General features: G+C 44.8%; 1 long non-coding RNA gene across 2 annotated transcripts in view; it reads left to right on the plus strand.

The window, feature by feature from the left end:
• Positions 1 to 19,043, plus strand: part of LOC132500806 (uncharacterized) — a 157,087-nt gene that overhangs the window by 113,176 nt on the left and 24,868 nt on the right. The window contains exons 3-4 of one of the 2 annotated variants that reach the window (XR_009534078.1): positions 6,031 to 6,218; positions 10,688 to 10,809. This is a non-coding gene — a long non-coding RNA (uncharacterized LOC132500806). The remainder of the gene's footprint in view (positions 1 to 6,030; positions 6,219 to 10,687; positions 10,810 to 19,043) is intronic. The other variant, XR_009534077.1, reaches the window with a different exon arrangement.

Below are 19,043 nucleotides of genomic sequence, written 5' to 3' on the forward strand. Positions count from 1 at the left end.
TCGTTGCGGTGCGTGGGCTTCTCATTGTGGTGGCTTCTCTTGTGGAGCACGGGCTCTAGGTACGTGGGCTTCAGTAGTTGTGGCTCACGGGCTCTAGAGCGCAGGCTCAGTAGTTGTGGCACACGGGCTTAGTTGCTCCGTGGCATGTGGGATCCTCCCAGACCAGGGCTTGAACCTGTGTCCCCTGCACTGGCAGGCAGACTCTTAACCACTGTGTCACCAGGGAAGTCCCGACAACACTGTTTTAAATATTTTAAATCTCTAGGACACTATATAAATTATTGGAGGTCAGTAATCTTCAAGTTCTAATTGGACAAGATTAAGTAATCCACCCAGCAGACCGAGTTATTCTACCACTTAGGGAAACAATGACCAATTACAAAGTGGCTAAATTCTTCATTCCATCCTTTCCTGCACCCACTTCCTGTCCATTGTGGCTTTGCAGTTCCTTTGTCTAAGAGGTGGAGTCTATTCCCTCACCCCTTGAATCTGGCCTGGCCTTGTGATATGGTTTGGCCAATAGAAAGCCATGGAAGAGATGGTGTACCAGGACTGAGCTGAGGCCTCAAGAAGCGAGGCAGGCTTCCACTCGCTATTTCTTGGAACCCTTCCAGATGCCAGGGTAAGCAAGCTTGGGCTGTCTTGCTGGAGAGTGAGAGGAGCCATCCTCCATCAGCCAGCCTCCAGCCAAGCCAGGAGCTGACCAGGTAACTGCAGATATGTGAGTGAGCATGGTCTAGACCAGACGAGCTGCCCAACTCAGCCCAGGCTAATCATTACTGACTTGAAACATCCTGAATTTAATAAACGGTTGCTCTTTAAAGTTACTAAGTTTTGAGGTGGTTTGTTACACAGAAGTACAGACTGATACAAACATTTTGCAGAAAACTCATTGCTTTTGTTAATAGTCAAAGACTGTTTCTAAGTATGTGCTTTTGCCAACGTGCATACAAGTTGGGAAGGATAGATATTGAAAGTCAGAAACTTGGGTTCTGCCAGCTGTTATAAGGTTTGAAATAGCCCAGGAGTTTCTAGAAAGGTCATGACATATATTTAGAAATTTGTCTTCTGGATCCACCACCTCCTCTCCCGCTAGTTTTGGTATATTCCATATATTCAGTTATAATAAGGATGTAATGAAACAAACAGGCCTTCTCATGCTGATGGGAATATGAATAGACATGATCATTTTTATTCATTACATAAATATTTATTAAAAGTGCCCTGTAATAGGAGGTGAGGATACAGGATATATACAACTTCTGTCTTCAAGCAGCCCACAAATTTTTGGAAGTAACAGACAAAACCTTGATTGTGAAACTGGCTCATATATAAAAATGAAATATTGGAAAGGAATTTGGCAATATGTGTATCAAAGGCTTTAAATTATTTTTACTCTTTGGTACAGTGATTTCTCTTCTGAAAATACATCATAAAGAAATTATCCAAAATGAAAAAAGTTCTTATTCACAAAATATTCTTCTCTCTATGTAAGTACAGGTGAAATGTATTAATTACCAACAGCAAATTAGTTATGATATATCCACTGGCTAGAGCATTACACAGCCATGAAACTTATGTTTATGAAGAATATGTTATAAATTATGTTTATAATAAAATAATTATGATGTACTAAATAAAATACAGGAATCAAAAATATATATGCAATAGTATTAAGCTTAAATAACAAAATAAAGATTAGAATAAAATACTCAATGTTTATGGTGTTTTGGAAAGACAATGGGAAAAAGAAAGGAAATTAGAATTTTTTGATGATGGGTTATGTATTAAATACACATGTATTATGTCCCTTAAATACATTTAAAAAATTCGATTGTCACAACGACTCTTCAAGGCAATTACTGTCATGACCCGTTTTACAGATAAGGAAACTGCAGTTCGGAGAAGCTGAATAACTTCTCCAGGCTTGTTGAGCTGGTATTGGGTGTAAAGTGTACTTATTTATTAAAGGGATTATAGGTGGTTTTTTTTCTTGTTTCTCCTTATTATAACTTCCTAATTCTTCTTTGATAAATTTTATATCTTTAAAATTTATGATTCACGTGGCTGCCCCTGTCACTGAGACCCATAAGCAGAGTATGTACCTTCCTACTTAAGGACTTCCAGACACTTCAGGAGGGCACTCCCACTCTCCTAAAATACTTCTTCCCCAGCTGAGGATGCTTGAAATTCTTTTAACAAGGGACACATCATCCATTTCACAATTAGAAAGAGAATATTAGCATTCCTCAAGCCCAGCCCAAATCAGAACAAAAACAGTATTAGTTCAGGTCATTTTTATAAGCAGGCATGGAATTCCTAATGGACCCTCAATTTCTCTGCATCAGGCTCAACATCCCTAGTTCTCTTAGGAGTTCTCCTTGGTAGGGTTCAAGTTTTATCACTCCTAGACATTCTACCTGGGGCTGTCCCAGTCTTCCCCCGAGTCTCTCCAAAATGATGCTCTAAACTGAATGCAAAATGCGTTAAAGTACGAATAACCCAGGATGAAGAACAATGTGCTGCACCCAAGATTGTGCTGCTTATGCTAGTCTGTGCTACGTGGCATCCTTCCTCTCACATTCCCTTGCACACAGATTCATAGTAACAGTAGCGGATGTTAATCGAGAGCTTTCTGTGTTCCAGGTACCACGACAAGAATTTTATGTGCATTATCTCATTTATCCTAAATTTAAAATTCCTCCTGGTGTGCTCATCTTCCCTGCTGGTCTGTGAGCCCTGGGGAGCAGCAAGCTTGTCTTGCTCATCACTGTTTGCCTGGTGCTTGGCATGAGGCAGGTGTGCATTAAATGCTAGATGAACAGAAATGAACTAATACCGAGCTGAACTTGAAACTGGACAGCCCTGCATCCAAATCCAGCTCCACCACTTGCTGGCTTGACCCCTTAAGACACCTAACCTCTCTGAGCCTCATGCAAAGAAGAGATAATGAAATCTAACCTGCAGAGTTGTCATGCCAGTTACAGAATTTTATGTGTAAAATTGTGAACATGTCTCTTGTGGAGAGATGGTTTTTGGTGTAAAGTAGAAGTGAAAATGCAAGGGTGTTTGTGCCATTAAGTAGAAGGTGGCAGAGAGAGGGACACTGCAGAAAAGTTGGGGAAAGCAGGGTGAGGAGGCAGGTCTCAGTGCACTTTTCCATTCTCCTTCAGCTGGTCCTGCTACCAGGTGTCCTGGAAACCCAGAGGGATGATGGGGAGGCCAGGGAAGCACAACAAGACGTTGCCCACGGCCATCCTGAGGTCTGATCTGGATGAGCAGTGCCCTCTCTACCACCTGCCATCACATGCACGGAGATCACAGACTTACCATGTGAGAGCCAGACTTTAACGCAGATGACAAGGAAGAAATGAAAGGCTTGTTTCTCTTCTGTAACTGGAAAGTTCCTGCTGAGTCTTCCCTTCCACACTAACCAACTCAAGGGCAATGGCTGTGTTTTGGTTTCTCTGTTGTACATTGGGCAGCCACCACGGTGCCTGGCATATAGTAGGTGCTCAGTTAATGCATGTGGCATACAGGCTGTATGGCCCAAACCGATTCATTGGGATGGATGGTGTAAATCCAACTCAACACATTTACTGAATACGAATAGTTAATATAATGATCAGTATAACACCATTCTTCCTCAGATATCAAGGAAAGAGGGAGAAAGAACAAACACCTATTAGAAGTTTGCTATCTGTCAGGCAGTTTGCTAGGTGTTTATATTGATTATTTCATGTCTATACCAATATCATGAGGTCAGTACCATTATCTTATTTTTACAGTTGAGGAAACTAATGCTTTGAAAGAGTAAGCAGTTCGACCAAGTTTTAATAGAGTTGTCTGGTTCCGATGTCCACACCCGTGTAACTCGTGCCTGTTTCAACTCTCCTAAACTTGCCCACTCTCTCCCTCACACCATTTCAACTCAGACTCAGCTCTGTTCTCCTTATCAACCCAAATATTAGAGGTCCCAGCCCACCTTTCACCTGAGGCTGCCCAAGCATTAGCTCCCAGAACCTATTGATTGATTTCAGTTACGTAAATGTCTGTGTAATAATGATAGTGAGCTTTAACTGATTTCCTACTATATATCAAGAACTTCACACACATGCATCCTGAAACCCCCATAAGCCTGATTAGGAGGGAAGTATTCTTACCACTTCACAGATGAGGACACTGGAGCTCAGAAAGATTAGGAGCCTTGACCAAGATCCCTCAGCTTCAAGCTGGAGCAAATTCCAATACCTGAGCTTCCCTACCTGTCCCCACTGTGCTGAACTCTGCTGGGATAAAAAGATGAGCTCCAGGGTAGTTCCTGTCTCTGTGGATCTCATTCTCGTGCTGGGATGCTAGCTGAAGCCCCTGCCTCCTGGCATTTCCTCTCCTGCCTTTTACCTTTGCGGGGACTCTGAGATGCTTGGGGAGCTTCTCACCTCTAATCCCCAAACCTTCCATCCTCCAGGCTCCCTTTCCCCTAAATCCTGGCCTTGTCACTTATTCACTGTGTGGCCCTGGGATAAGTCACTTCACGTTTGTCAGGCTCAAGTCTCTTCATCCGTAATTGGGGGCATTGATATCCCCCTGACAGGTAGGGGGGTGGTACAGGTTAAAATTTTCAAAGATGGCGACACCACTACGTATCCAATCCCATACACTCTTCCTACAATGTGGATTTGATGTTCCTTCACTGAGAGGTGGGGGTCTATGTTTCCGTCCCTTGAACTTAGCCAGACCTTTGGGACTGCCTTGACCAACAGACTGTCGACTGAAAAAAAAGGCACAACCTAAAAGTTGAGAATTATGTTTTATTTGGCAGACTTTCCGAGGACTTAAGCCCGGGAGGCAGCCTCTCAGATAGCTCTAAGGGACTGTTCCCAAGGGGTAAAGGGGGGAGCCAGGATATATAGGAGTATTGCAACAAAAACCAGGTAGTTGGAACATCAAAAGATTACTGTTAATTAAAACAACCAAGAAATCTCAAGTTAATGAATTAGCGCTTTTCTATGTATGGGAAGATGCATGTCTGGACTCACTGAAATCATTCCTTTGATGTGCACCTCAGCTCTCTAGGGTCAGTATCCTATTCTTTCTCATCCTGAGTCCCCTCTGGGTGCACCGCCGGGGGTGGCTGCGTGGCTGATGCTTGGCAGTGGGCAGCCCTTTTGTTTCCATTCTGAGTTTTCCCCTGTTCACTGTCAGTGGTGGCTGCGGTGGCTGATGGCTTGATGGCTGCAGCATCCTTTGTTTGCTGATAGGGCAGGCAGCGTTTTTCATTCGTAAGATCGTGGCAGATCTGCCTCTGCATGGCATCCGAGACTGGGTCCTAAAAGGCAATATAGCTTCTGCCTGGCACTGTCTCTTGGGACATGCATCTTGGGATCCCATGACCTGGACTTGGGGAGTCGTACGTTAGGGCAGGTAGACCACACAGAGAGGGCGATGTGTGAGGACCCCCAGCTATTCCATTCCCAGCTGTTCCAGCACTAACTGATACAGAGCACGTGAAGAGTTGAGCACGGGTTTTGGGAAGGTCCCCGTGGTAAGTCAGGGTGGAACCACCACAGGACCATGAGACTCTGGTTGTGGCTTTTAGAAATCAGCATCAGAGTTGTTTGAGTTACTCAGCTCCTCTGGAGGTAGGTTTTAACCAACTTCAATTCCTATAAGCCCACAGGAATGTAGAACTCCGTTCAAAACACACTATAAACTGACTCATTTTCACGAGACTATTAAAAAAAAGTTGAACATATGCTTCGTTTTCTTAGGGCTTCCAAGAACAATAGGCAAGTCTTTCAAATGGAGCCATGTGTGTGCAGAAGATCTGCCTGGAATCCAAATCCTTCCATAATTTAGTTAGCCTAAGGAAAATTCTTTTCTTTCATTGAACCTGGAGGCGAAGAAAATTGCTGGTCTAGAGAAAGAGCCTTTGGTCACAAGGTTGGAAAAGTAGTATCAGGCAGACATGATTGAGTAAAATAAGGCAGTGTTTCCCCTCCTCAATAACTTGTCCATCTTCTTTTCTAGGTCTTGATTGTATAAAAAGTACAAGTGACTTCAGATTTGATGAATCCTGAGTGGCATGGAGGGACAAGGAAATATTGTATCTGAAGAAGCCGGATGGTTGGTTGTGTTCAAATTGTAAAGCAATTGCCAGAACTGGAGGAGTCTTCGGGGATCTTACAGTTGAAGCCCTTTGTTTCTGTGAGTGAGAGGTTGGTAGCCCAGCGAATGAATGTGATTTACAGAGCTGGTTACAGGGCTGGGAGGGGAACTAGGGATGCCCGAGTCTTTTCTGAGTCACCTGGCAGCCTACGAGTTGCTGTTGCTCTTTTAAACCTTCTCCTTAAATGTATTTAAGTCCACAGGGAAAGCTGTGAGCTGGGAACAATTAGAGGGAGGACTAAGGTAAAGAGAGACTTGGCGGACAGTGGGGTGGAGAGAAGATCTGAACGTTGTTTCCTAAAATTCAAGGGCCTTCTGCTGCCTGAAGGGGTTCAGTTGGAAAGGCTGGGTTTCCAATACGGGAGGTGGGGTGGAGTGTGTGTGCTGGGGCGGAGGGGAGACAGGATGGTCCAGTACGAATATGATCAGCGTTCAATCTGAGAGCTGGAAGATGTGCTGTTGTTTGCCAACTAAGGGAAGGGAACGGAGGAAACTTTTGGCACTGATGTTGCTCGGAGACCCAAAGAAAGTGAGTGAGGGAGTGTGGGGAGATCTGAGGGAAGATCGTTTGGGGCAGAGGGAACAGCAAGAACGAGGCTGGAACAGACGTGAACGTTTGCGGGCGGTGTGGACGCCACTGTAGGGGAGCTGAATGAGCAAAGTGACATCCCAGGGGATGAGGTTGGAGAGAGACACAGGGCCAGGCTCTGTGGCACATGGTGTAGACCCTGGAAGAGTTTGGAACTTGCTGTGAGTCTAGCAGGGGAGTTGTAAGGTGGAGGGCTCCTTTAGGGCAGGGGCTGTGTCTTGTTCCATTCTCCCACAGCTGAGGTTATTGCATATTCCCAAAAGGAAGATGCAGCCCTGACACGTCTGATAGAAGAAGTTGAGAAGAACGATGGGCAAGGACGATGGGACCCCGTCGAGCTGCTCTCTGGTCCTTAGACCTCACTGCCCCCTCACTTCACTCCTGTGACTAAGCAGTGAAGCAATAACTGCCTCTATTCTAAGACAGGACGCTGAGGCGAAGAGAGATTGACTTGCTTGCCCAAGGTCACGGCTGATTATGGCAGAGCTCGAATGGGAGCCCCAGGCCTCCTGACCCCCAGTCCAGGGCTCTTCGGAAACCCCCGGAGTCCTCGACAGGAAAGCCCTCTTCATCCATCCTAACTTTGAATGCTGCCCTCACGGATGGGGCTGGGCAGGCGTTCTCCGAGGTGCGCCACCAGAGGAGTCACCACGAGCCTGTTCTGACGAAGCAGAAAGGAATGCTCTCCGGGACCTGGCCGACTAAATACAGAGGGTTACCAATGGGGTATCACCCACAAAGAAACCGTCTGCTTTCACAGAGCAGCCGAGAAAGGGTTTCACGTGGTGCAGTGCTTATTACCGGTTTGTGCTGAAACCGCAGGGCAGACCACCCACTCCTCAAGCCTGGAGACCCCGAGGCGGCAGGCAAGAATCTAGGTTCAGACCTCAGGTGGGCCAGAGACGTAGCTTTCTTTGCTTCTCTACAACGGAAGCTGGTTAGGATTTCAAGCCTCTGTTAGGTTCAGGCGTTGGAAACGTCATCTCCGTCCATGTGGGCATCTTGGGTGATGCATCGAGGCTCTGGGAGGGTTGCTGACTTCCAGGGAAGCGCATGGAGGATCAGTGGAGCTCAGCACTGTCACCCCTGCACGTGACGTTCCTGTCTGGCCTTCGGTCCTCGCTCCACTGCTCTGTCGCCTCTCCTCCCCGACTGCGAGTCTCCTTTGCCCTCCGGCTCTCTGTGAAATGGGAGCGGCTACAGCCGAGCTGCCCCACCGAGGCTTAGGGGACCCGGTGCGCTGCCTCGCGGGCATACGCAGACGTTTCTTCTGCTCCCACACCAGCCCAGCTTGGGCTCCCCAGGCGCCACCTGCTCTTGGGTTCTCGAAACTCCTCGGGGCTTAATTACAGCCCCCCGCCCGAGCTTGGCAGGGGTGGTGGCAGGACCCAAGGTCCCTGCACCCCACCTCTGTCCTTAGCCCAGCCCAGGCGAGCTTCAGGAGGCGTCAGTGAAACCAAAGCATAACCTGTCCTTACCACGAATTCTTCTGATGCTTCTGTTGGGGTTTGGGCTTTAAACCCTGAACACTCAAAATTGCTTCTTTTGTTTTGTCTGCATTCTCCTTGGTCCTCTCTTCCCTGAGCCCCTAAACACTGAATGTTTACCTGCTGCTTAAATGCAGGGAAAGAACCACAAGGTACAAGGAAGTTCGGGACCAGAAAACAAAACAAAACAAAATCTTATTAAAGTATTAATTATTTTTAAAATAATTATTTTTAAAATATTAAAAATAGTTACCCTTCTACTTCATTATATGCCTACTGTTGGGAACATCTGTTTGAAGTCAGATCTGGTTAGACTCCTAACTGCAAGGTGTTGGATTTATCCATTAGGACACACATCTGAGACTCAGTATCATCTATAACATGGAAGTAATTATTCCTATTTGATGGATTATTTTGAGGATTATAAAAGATAACGCCTATTAAGCTCTTGGGACAGTGCCGGGTCACTTTCATGATTATCCTCATTCTGACTGGGTCTCCAGTTTGTGATTAGTGTTGTGGTCTCTACCTGTGCAGGTGGGGAGGTCCCAAGACCACCCCCAGGTCCGGTGATTTGTTAGAAGGACTCACAGAACTCAGAAAAGCTGGTATACTCACGGTTGTGGTTCATTACAGTGAAAGGATACCGGTCAGAATCGGCCAAGAGGAGACTAAGGTCAGCGAGAGGGCTGTCAGCCATGTCTAGGTGATGAACCCTCAAGGTCCTCAGGGGAGCTCCCCTGGTTCCAAACGCTCCGTGAGCGTTGCCACATCATTACTGGGAGAGTCAGCGCTGTTTGCAGGAGTCCACAGGGAGAGGGCTGCTGAGATGTCATGCCTGGAGCTCTCCTGGACTCCTTCACTGTAATAAACCACAACCTCTGGTTTACCTCTGGTTTCAAGAACCTTGTTCTTCCTCGTCTTCCCAAGCTAGAAAACAGAACGTCTCTGGCATCTGCTCTCCTTTGCATTCTACTGGCCTCCTGAATATCCTTGAATCTGTACTTTCTTTCCGCCCTCACTGTCAAGGTCACTGTGGGCCACTTGGGCCAGGACAAACACCCACTGGCTGGCCTCTCCACCTCTCCGTCTACCCCAGTCCATCCTCAGGATTGTTTAGAGGGACCTCTCTAAAGAGTACCAGCTGGGTCTGAAAGGCCTTGGTGATTTCTATCACCGGCAGCGTTCAGGCTCTCTTGGCAAATGCAGCTCTGCTTGGTTTTCTGGCCACTTTCCCTGTCAGCTTCTCTCCTGTCTTCTGAATAGGATGTTGTTATTGCAACACAGTATTCACACCCCTGGGCATTTGCTCTTTCCATCTGGATTACTTTCCTGCCTCTCTCACACCTCTCCAAGGCCCCTTTCCTGTGACCCACCACCTTGCACTCATCAGGACAGGCCAACTTCCCTGGGCTCAACTAAAATGTCACCTCCCTGGAGAAGCCTTCCTGGTCCTCCCTGGATGCTTCTGCCATGCTGTTTACAATCCTGCTGTTCTTTTTACCTTATCCCATGATGTTTCCAACCCTGCACCTGGTGCACGGAAGATACTCAGTAAATACTTGTTGGCTTAATTCACAAATGAACAATCTGCAGCATATCTGAGTCCATATACTAAAGAGATACTTTTATGCTGGGCTTTATTACAGGTTGATTCCCAACCATAATGGGATTAGATGTCTTTAAAAAAAAGGTTTTTTAAAAATTGAATTATAGTTGAATTACAATGTTGTGTTAATTACTGCTGTACAGCCAAGTGACTCAGTTATACATACGTATAAGTTCTTTTTCATATTCTTTTCCATTATGGTTTATCACAAGATATTGAATATAATTCCCTGTGCTATACCATAGGACCTTGTTGTTTATCCATTCCATGTATACTAATTTATATCTGCTCATCCCAAACTCCCAATCCAACCCTCTCCCACCCGCCTCCCCATTGGCAACAACCAGTCTATTCTCTGTCTAATGGGACTAGATTTCTGACTCTCATTCCTTTTTATTGGCCACAATTTTAATGTCAAATCTTTTATTTTAATGTTTACATCCCATACATTTTCTTCTTTACTCCTACCAATTGCTTCTCCTTTTCTACATAAATCAAATCGTTTCTTCCCTCCTTCTCCAGAGCGCTGCTCTGGAACTAGCAAGTGGCTCAGTCGCCTTATCATGTAATACACGGCTATAAAGCACATCGAGTACTCCTGGCAGGTTCTGCTTTATGAGAAAATATTTATTATGTTTGAGCTCTGGAAGTTGGTTATCAAGTACTAGCTGTGTTTTAAGGTTGCACTGTTTGCCCACTATTGCTTTCAGGGCCGAAAGGAAGCACCAGTGGTCTCCAATACTGCCACCTTGTGGCAAAGTGGGATGATAACCAGGGCTTTAGGGAAAGTGGGTTGTCTGTATTAACCCATGTTTTCCCCTGATGTGTGCACAGAGGAAAGGCCATATGAGGACACAGCAAGGAGGTGGTGGTTGCCTGCAAGCCAGGAAGAGAGCTCTCACCAGAAACTGACCATGCTGGCACCCTGACCTTGGACTTAACCAGCCAACAAAACTGTGAGTAATACATTTCTGTTGTTTGAGCCATCCAGTCTGTGGCATTTTGCTATGGCAGCCCAGGAAGACTAATAACAGTGGTGTATTCTGTTCCTGTCTTATCCTGTGACTCACAAATACTCAGTGGGTTTAAATAATCTTTATTTATTATTGAAGTTAATATCAAATTTATTTAAAAGTTAATGACATTTAACTCTACTCAATACTCTGTAATGACCTATATGGGAATAGAATCTAAAAAAGAGTGGATATATGTATATGTATAATGGATTCATTTTGCTGCATAGCAGAAACTAGCACAACATTGTAAATCAACTAGACTCCAATAAAAATTAATTTAAAAAAGTTAATGATATTTAACATAATTTAAATAAACTCACGTGTGTCTGCTGGGAGTAGGTATCTTATGGAGACCGGACAAGGGCTTGAATCTGAGTGACATGGATTGATACAGTGACAGCAAATGCAGATATAGGCACTGACGAGAGGGGCTCAAGAGAGAAAGTTCTGGAAAGGCAGAGAAATAACAAAAAGCGCTCTGGGCCTCCACAGACCTTAGGGAGGGGATTTGAATTCATTTTACATAAACCTCTGAGTACCCAGCTACTATCTGGGTTAGTAGTAACATCTTAAGTTACAGATCCCCTCCAAGTTACAGACTGGATAGACCTTCTCTGAAGTTTTCAGTCAAGATTCCTGTGTTCAGCTGTGGAAAATCATAGTAGCGTCTTCTGGAATGTTATTTTTATGTGGCTTTTTCCTGTCTGGGCATGATGCAATTTACATAGTACTTTTAAAAAAAAGCATATATTTGTATTACTATTATCAAGTGGAACAATACAAATTACTAAGAACTAAGATAAAGGGAATCCTAGTTTGAGCCTAAGCAGTGTCCACTGGGGGGAATTCTGACATGTTTGGGCAGATCAGGCTGACAGGGGTGGAAGGGGGTGGGTACTGCCCGAGGAGCTTCCTGGAGGATAAACTCATTCTATTGGAAGCAGAGACAGAATGAAGGAGGACGACTATTGTCTGCTGATTAAAACTTTAGCCAATTAATAGGCTTAACACACATGGCCAATTTGACTTTGAATCATGTGATGTTGAAAGAGCATCATATAAGGAAATAACAAAGTCTCACCTTACTTGTGGTTTGCCAGATATTTCCAGGCATGTTGTAGTGTTAAGCTTCCTGGCCCCCTTGGGGTTGGATGGAGCCGTGGGGTTAGCACCAACCAATGAGTTGTGAGGACAAGTGGATGCTAACACTTGGGGCTGAAGCATTAAATTGCAAGCTTGAGACCCCTTTGAGCCTTTTTTGTCTTTGCGGTGACTGTCAAAGTTCCAGATGGTGGCTGTTCCATTATCCTGGGTCCCTGAAGCAGTATGGAGAACACAGACCCACCAACCCACAACAGTCAAGTGGCAAGAGCAAGAAATAAACGTCTGTGGTTCTGAAATGTTGGGGTTGTTTGTCACTGCAGCACAACCTAACCTCTGAAGTGATAAGTTTAGGTCTTCAGGAATCTTCCTCAACTTAAAACGTCCCTGTCCTGCACCTTTATTTTCAAGGCACACCCAACAGGTAATGAAATAATCTGTCTTTAAATAATTCCTCCTTTGCGATTTGTTCATATTCCCTTTGTGATCCTTTTTTGACCTATACATTGTGAGGTGAGGTCAGAAAAAATTTCACACCATTTCTTACATGTGTAAGAAAAGGAGCTTCCTTGTTTCCGATCATTGATGAAATCTTCATGAGCCCCTACTGCACAGGATAGAAGGTTGGGAGAGAGAGGAGAGGGTGAGATGGGGTAGAAAGAATTTTATTGGCCAGTAAACTGTATCTAAGTCTCCTCTGGTGAAAACAATCTCTTTCACTTCCAAGCTGTGCATTTTGGTAAATGCTCAATTATTCAGTGTTCACCTCCTTCCCTCCCAAAGATGGCGCCCGGTAGGGAACAGGGACTCCTGTGTCTTTGTGGCCATGGGAAAGGAGATCTTGGCTCTGTGGGCAGAGGTTGCCTTTGGTTCTCTCTGAATGTTTTGGAATGGTTTCCAGTCACTTGCACTGGTGGTCTTGAGGTACAGGGGTTGAATTTGGGATTTCTGTCTTTCTCTGTCTCTCATGCTGCATGCCCTGTTTCCTGCCCCCAGTGTGGCTGCCCACCCCCATGGCCCATATGGCTCTGCCACTTTACCTCTTGACTTTGTGAGGTCACCTGGGGCTGTCAGCGCAGTTACCTTCCAACGTCCCTGCCAAGAATGCGGAGACTCCTGTGTTCGTTCCATACTGAGGGTGGGGCAGGGCTGGGTGAAGCTCAGGAATCCCAATTTTGTCTTTTTCTCTGCCCAACTGTGCTGAATCACCAATCTAATCGATGCGGTTGCTCCACTTTGTGGGGCTGGCTGGCACACCAGGGGTGTCTGGCACAGCCTTCAAACTATTGAGTCCTCCATTTTGAAGTTCTAGATGTAGATGTGGAATCCATTGCATATGTTTCTTTCTTTTAAAAAAAGTATTTATTTTTAATTGGAATATAATTGCTTTACAATGTTGTTTTAGTTTCTGCTGTACAGTGAAGTGAATCAGCTGTATGTATACATATATCCCTTCCCTCTTGGACTTCCCTCCCACCCCCTCCCCCATCCCACCCATCTAGGTCATCACAGAACACCAAGCCGAGCTTCCTGTGCTTTATAGCAGGTTCCCACTAGCTATCTGTTTTACACATGGTGGTGTATATATGTCAGTCCTGATCTCCCAATTCGTCCCACCCTCCCCTTCCCCCACTGTGTCCACATGTCCGTTCTCTGCGTCTGCGTCTCTATTCCTGCCCTGGAAGTAGGTTCATCTGTACCATTTTTCTAGATCCCACAGCCACCGTGGAGAACAGTATGGAGGTTCTTTAAAAAACTAGAAATAGAATTACCATATGACCCAGGAATCCCACCTCTGGGCATATACCCTGAGAAAACCATAACTCAAAAGGACACATGTACCCCAAAGTTCATTACAGCACTGTTTACAATAACCAGGACATGGAAACAACCTGAATGTCTATTGCTTATGTTTCTGATTGCTTGCTCCCCTGCTTCAGTTTCCTTTCTCCACTGGGTCAGAGAGATGACCAACTTCCCCATCTGCTGTCAGGTGGGACATCCATCATGTCACATCCTGAACACTCTCTGTGCCTTGCTTAGAAAAAACCCCAGTGTTCACATCAGCCAGGTCTGTTTTTTTTTTTTTTTTTTGCGGTACACGGGGCCTCTCACTGTTGTGGCCTCTCCCGTTGCGGAGCACAGGCTCCGGACGCGCAGGCTCAGCGGCCATGGCTCACGGGCCCAGCCGCTCTGCGGCATGTGGGATCTTCCCGGACCGGGGCACGAACCCGTGTCCCCTGCATCGGCAGGCGGACTCTCAACCACTGCGCCACCAGGGAAGCCCCAGGTCTGGTTCTTGATATGTTCATTGGTGCTCAAGGAATATATACTATATCTTTATAAAGTATGGCTTTTAAAATATTGTCTTGGAAGTTCTATTTTAGTATTCAAAAACTGAATACCAAATGTGCTTTCCCTTTCTTTGCATTTCTGCAGTATGAGTCCTAATCACACACATCCCTCTACTTCCTTGCGAAGGCAGATGGATGCCTTTGGATGATGAGAGAGAAGGTCATATACATTAAGGTTAAAAATACCGAGAATTCCCTGGCGGTCCAGTGGTTAGGACTCCGTGCTTCCACTACAAGGGGCATGGGTTGGATCCCTGCTCGGGGAACTAAGATCCCACATACTGCACGGTATGGCCAAAAAAAAAAAAAAAAAAAAAAAGGAAAATAAAAAGGACAATATAAAAAAAAGATTAAAAATACCTCTGCCATTATTGTAATGTTTTTAAGGAAAAGGATCATATTTCACTTCTCTCTACACATTCCCATGGCGCACACAAGGGGTGACCAGCTTGTCCCAGTTAGTTGGACTTTTTTTTTTTTTTTTTTTTTTTGCTGTACGCGGGCCTCTCACTGCTGTGGCCTCTCCCGTTGCGGAGCACAGGCTCCGGACACACAGGCTCCGCGGCCATGGCTCGCGGGCCCAGCTGCTCCGCGGCATGTGGGATCTTCCGGGATCGGGGCACGAACCCGTGTCCCCTGCATCGGCAGGCGGACTCTCAACCACTGTGCCACCAGGGAAGCCCCAGTTAGTTGGACTTTTACCACCAAAAGTCCCACGTCCAGGGAACCTCTCAGTCCTTTGCAGACCAGGCAAACTGAGGGTCACCCCTATGTACACAATCCATTATTTATTGCTGAAGGTAAGATGGTGATGTTCTTGGTTTGAAATGATTATCCCCATAGTAACCATTAGCCTCAGAAGTAAATGATAACATGTAGGAATTTCCACACATTTTTTTTAACATCTTTATTGGAGTATAATTGCTTTACAATGGTGTGTTAGTTTCTGCTTTATAACAAAGTGAATCAGCTATACGTATACACATATCCCCATATCTCCTCCCTCTTGCGTCTCCCTCCCACCCTCCCTATCTCACCCCTCTAGGTGGTCACAAAGCACCGAGCTGATCTCCCTGTGCTGTGCAGCTGCTTCCCACTAGAAAAAAAAAAAAAAAGGCCCACACATGTTTTAACTATAACTTCTGAATTTCTAAACAGTGGTTTTGCTCAGCCAACACATAATTGACTCATACGGTCTCACTTCAATGAACACATGATTATCCCTCACAAAAGAAGACTAAACAGAGCCCAGATTCATGCATTGGCTAATTGTTTGTTCTGGCCCTTTGGTCTTTGGCCATAATAATTGCTAGCTTTCAAAGGACTACAGAAATAGTTGGCTGCAGTATAAAAGTAAACTCTTCTAAGGTCTTTAATAATAGTATTTATTTGTGATAAATAATCTATTTAGTAAATAGATTTACTCTTTAATAAGATCTATGTCTTGTATTGATGGTTTCGAACTGCAAGTCTTTGCCTCTTGTGAGAAATCCTGGGACACAGGAATGAGGGATTCTCATGAATAATTTGCAGTAGGTGGACAGCCTTGCCATGGTTCTTGCCTGAGAACGATGGAGGGCAAGGGACCGGAATCAGAAGACAAGAGATCTCGTCCAGGTTGTACCACTAGCCACCTGGGAAGCCTCACTTTAGAGGCTTTGAGGCCATGACTAAAGTTTCTCACCTGCAAAAGGGGAAAGGAATAGATCATTTTTAGACTAGTGCCAATGTATGGAGATTTATCGTGGTCAAAAATTATGATTCCTTTTTTTTTAGATTCCACATATAAGTGATATCATATGATAGTTGTCTTTCTCTGTCTGACTTGCTTCACTTAGTGTGATAATGTCTAGGTCCATCCATGTTGCTGCAAATGGCATTATTTCATTCTTTTTTATGGCTGAGTAATATTCCATTGTATATATGTGCCACATCTTTATCCATTTCTCTGTTGATGGACACTTAGGTTGCTTCCATGTCCTGGCTATGGTAAATAGTGCTGCAGTGAACACTGGGGTGCATGTATCTCTTGGAATTATGGTTTTCTCCGGATATACGTCCAGGAGTGGGATTGCAGGATCACCATAAGGTCCCTTTGTGAGATTGCCTTGTGATGTAACTTTTGCAACCTTTGCCAAGCCCAGCATGCTTTGCGCTTCCTCAGCCCTGTTCCCTTGTGTCCACCTGGGGCATCTCCCACCCTCGGCCAGATCATGTCTCCTACTCTTTGCAGCTTGTGGCAGGCTCCATCAGTCTCCAGCCACCTGGTTCCTCTCCACTTTGTCACTCTTCACTTCCCTTGGAAGACCTATGAAGACCTATGACACTTTTAAAATCTTCTGTGAATACTAAGCATCCAATTGGCTGGTGATAAATATTCCTTTGCCTTGCTTATCCTTTCTGCACCCCTTGCCTTAGAGATCTCACAGGAATGGGTAGGAGACAGCCTTTGAGCCTTACTCAATACCGGCCTACAGATCCCAGCCTAATATTGTCCTACCTTCAATGTCCCTGGCCCAGAGCAACTTTCTCTCTTTTCTGAAATTAATTTTTATTATATTTATGCATATCTAAATTTCCAGGTAAAGCATTTTAAGTGTGCAGTTCGGTGGCATAATTAAATTACATTCACAATGTTATTCAATTATCACTACTGTTTCCAAAACCTTTTCATGACTTCAAGCAAAACCTTTACAACCATTAAGGAATAACTCTCATCCTCTCCATCCCCTGCAACCCTGATCACCTTTAATCTATTTCCTGTCTCCAAGAATTCCACAGCAACTCCCTTACATTTGTACTATACAAGAAATCATATGCCTTTGTGATATCTATGTGACTTAATGATATGTCTAAATTTGGTTATAAGTAAAGGGTTCAGATGGAGTCATTATATGAGTATCAAGAATCTACTGTACTTAGATTCTGTCCATAAATGTGTTAGGTGATGTTGGAGATACTGAAGTATAAGACCTGGTGTTTGCCAAGGTTGGGACCCCAATTGCTTCTTGATCCCTTTTGCCATGAAAGATGTCACAAAAGTATTGAAGTACTTTTTGTAGCTGAGAACCATACAATCTTAACACCATTCTCAAGGTCAGCACTTATCACATTTTAAAGGGCACATTAATTACCTGGGCAGTATGTTACAATGCTGATTCCAAGTAAGCAGATATGGGGTTGGGTGCTAGTTCCTGCATTTCTAAAAAGTTCACAGCGGATGCCCATCCATGGACCACACTTTGAGTAGTAAAGCCCTCCCATCAGAACAGTTGGTGCTCAAGATAAAACTAATTGCCCTCCATAGGTCTATGCCCTCAAGATGTCTGTAGCCTAGTTGTAGAGACCAGTCTAACTATCATGAAATAGTAGCAAAAAAAAAAAAAAAAAGACAGTATTTCATTATATTCTACATTCCATGAACGCCACTGTGATGGTTAATTCTAAGTATCAACCTGACTGGTACCCAGATATTTGATTAAACATTATTTCTGGGTGTGTCTTTGAGGGAGATTCTGGATGAAATTAGCATGTGAATCGGTGGACTCATTGCAAATTGCCCTCCCCAGTGTGAGTGGGTATCATCCAATCTGTTGAGAGCTGGACAAAAGCAAAAAAGCAGAGGAAAGAAGAATTTGGCCTTTTTTGCCTGATTGCTTGAACTGGGACATCAGTCTTCTCCTGCTGTTGGTGTTCCTGGTTCTCAGACTTGGACTGATTACACCCCTGGCTTTCCTGGGTCTCCAGCTTGCAGATGCAGATGCGGGGGACTTCTCAGCTTTCATAATCCATGAGCCAATTCCTTATGATAAATATCTTCCTCTCTCTCTCTCTCTCTCTCTCTCTCTCTCTCTCTCTGTGTATATATATATATATATATATATATATATATATATATATATATATATATATATATATATATATATTATTGGTTCTGTTTCTCTGGAAAACCCTGACTAATACATCCATGATAGGCCCTGGAAAGGTTGAGAGGAAAGAGGGCCAGATGTGACCTGTCTGCTCATGTTTCGTCCTTCTCATTGTATTTGAAGTTTCTTCATGGCATAGCCTTCTCTCTTTTTCTATAGTTTTAATCAACAAGAATGAAGTCAATTGGAACACGGAGCCAAATTTCCCCCTACATTTGGCTTTTTTTTTTTTTTTTTTTTGTGGTATGCGGGCCTCTCACTGTCGTGGCCTCTCCCGTTGCGGAGCACAGGCTCCGGACGCACAGGCTCAGCGGCCATGGCTCACGGGCCCAGCTGCTCCGCGGCATGTGGGATCTTCCCGGACTGGGGCACGAACCCGCGTCCCCTGCATCGGCAGGCGGACTCTCAACCTCTGCGCCACCAGGGAAGCCCCATTTGGCTTTTATTAAAAAGAGGCAAATACCAAGAAAATATGTTGATATGCTAATAGTTTGCCCTTGCATAGCTCTCTTCACTTTATCCAAGTTTATTCCTCACAGGCAGGATTTTAATGTAATTCAGCATATAGTGCAGAATAGATGATTCGTTAGTGGGTTGACACGGACGGTCCTCACGACAATTCTGTCAGATAAATGAATACGTCAGTGGTAATGTTCCAGAAAGGTGACACTTTGGGCCAAGGTCACACAGCAAGGAAGTAGAAAAGCTGGGATGAGATTCCGGAGGGCCTGATATCAGCACACGGTAGTGCCAAGGGCCCGTTCAACTGTCTCAAGGACTGAACTCCTTG

Source organism: Mesoplodon densirostris, chromosome 13, assembly GCF_025265405.1.
Source record: "Mesoplodon densirostris isolate mMesDen1 chromosome 13, mMesDen1 primary haplotype, whole genome shotgun sequence".
Classification (NCBI taxonomy): domain Eukaryota; kingdom Metazoa; phylum Chordata; class Mammalia; order Artiodactyla; family Ziphiidae; genus Mesoplodon; species Mesoplodon densirostris.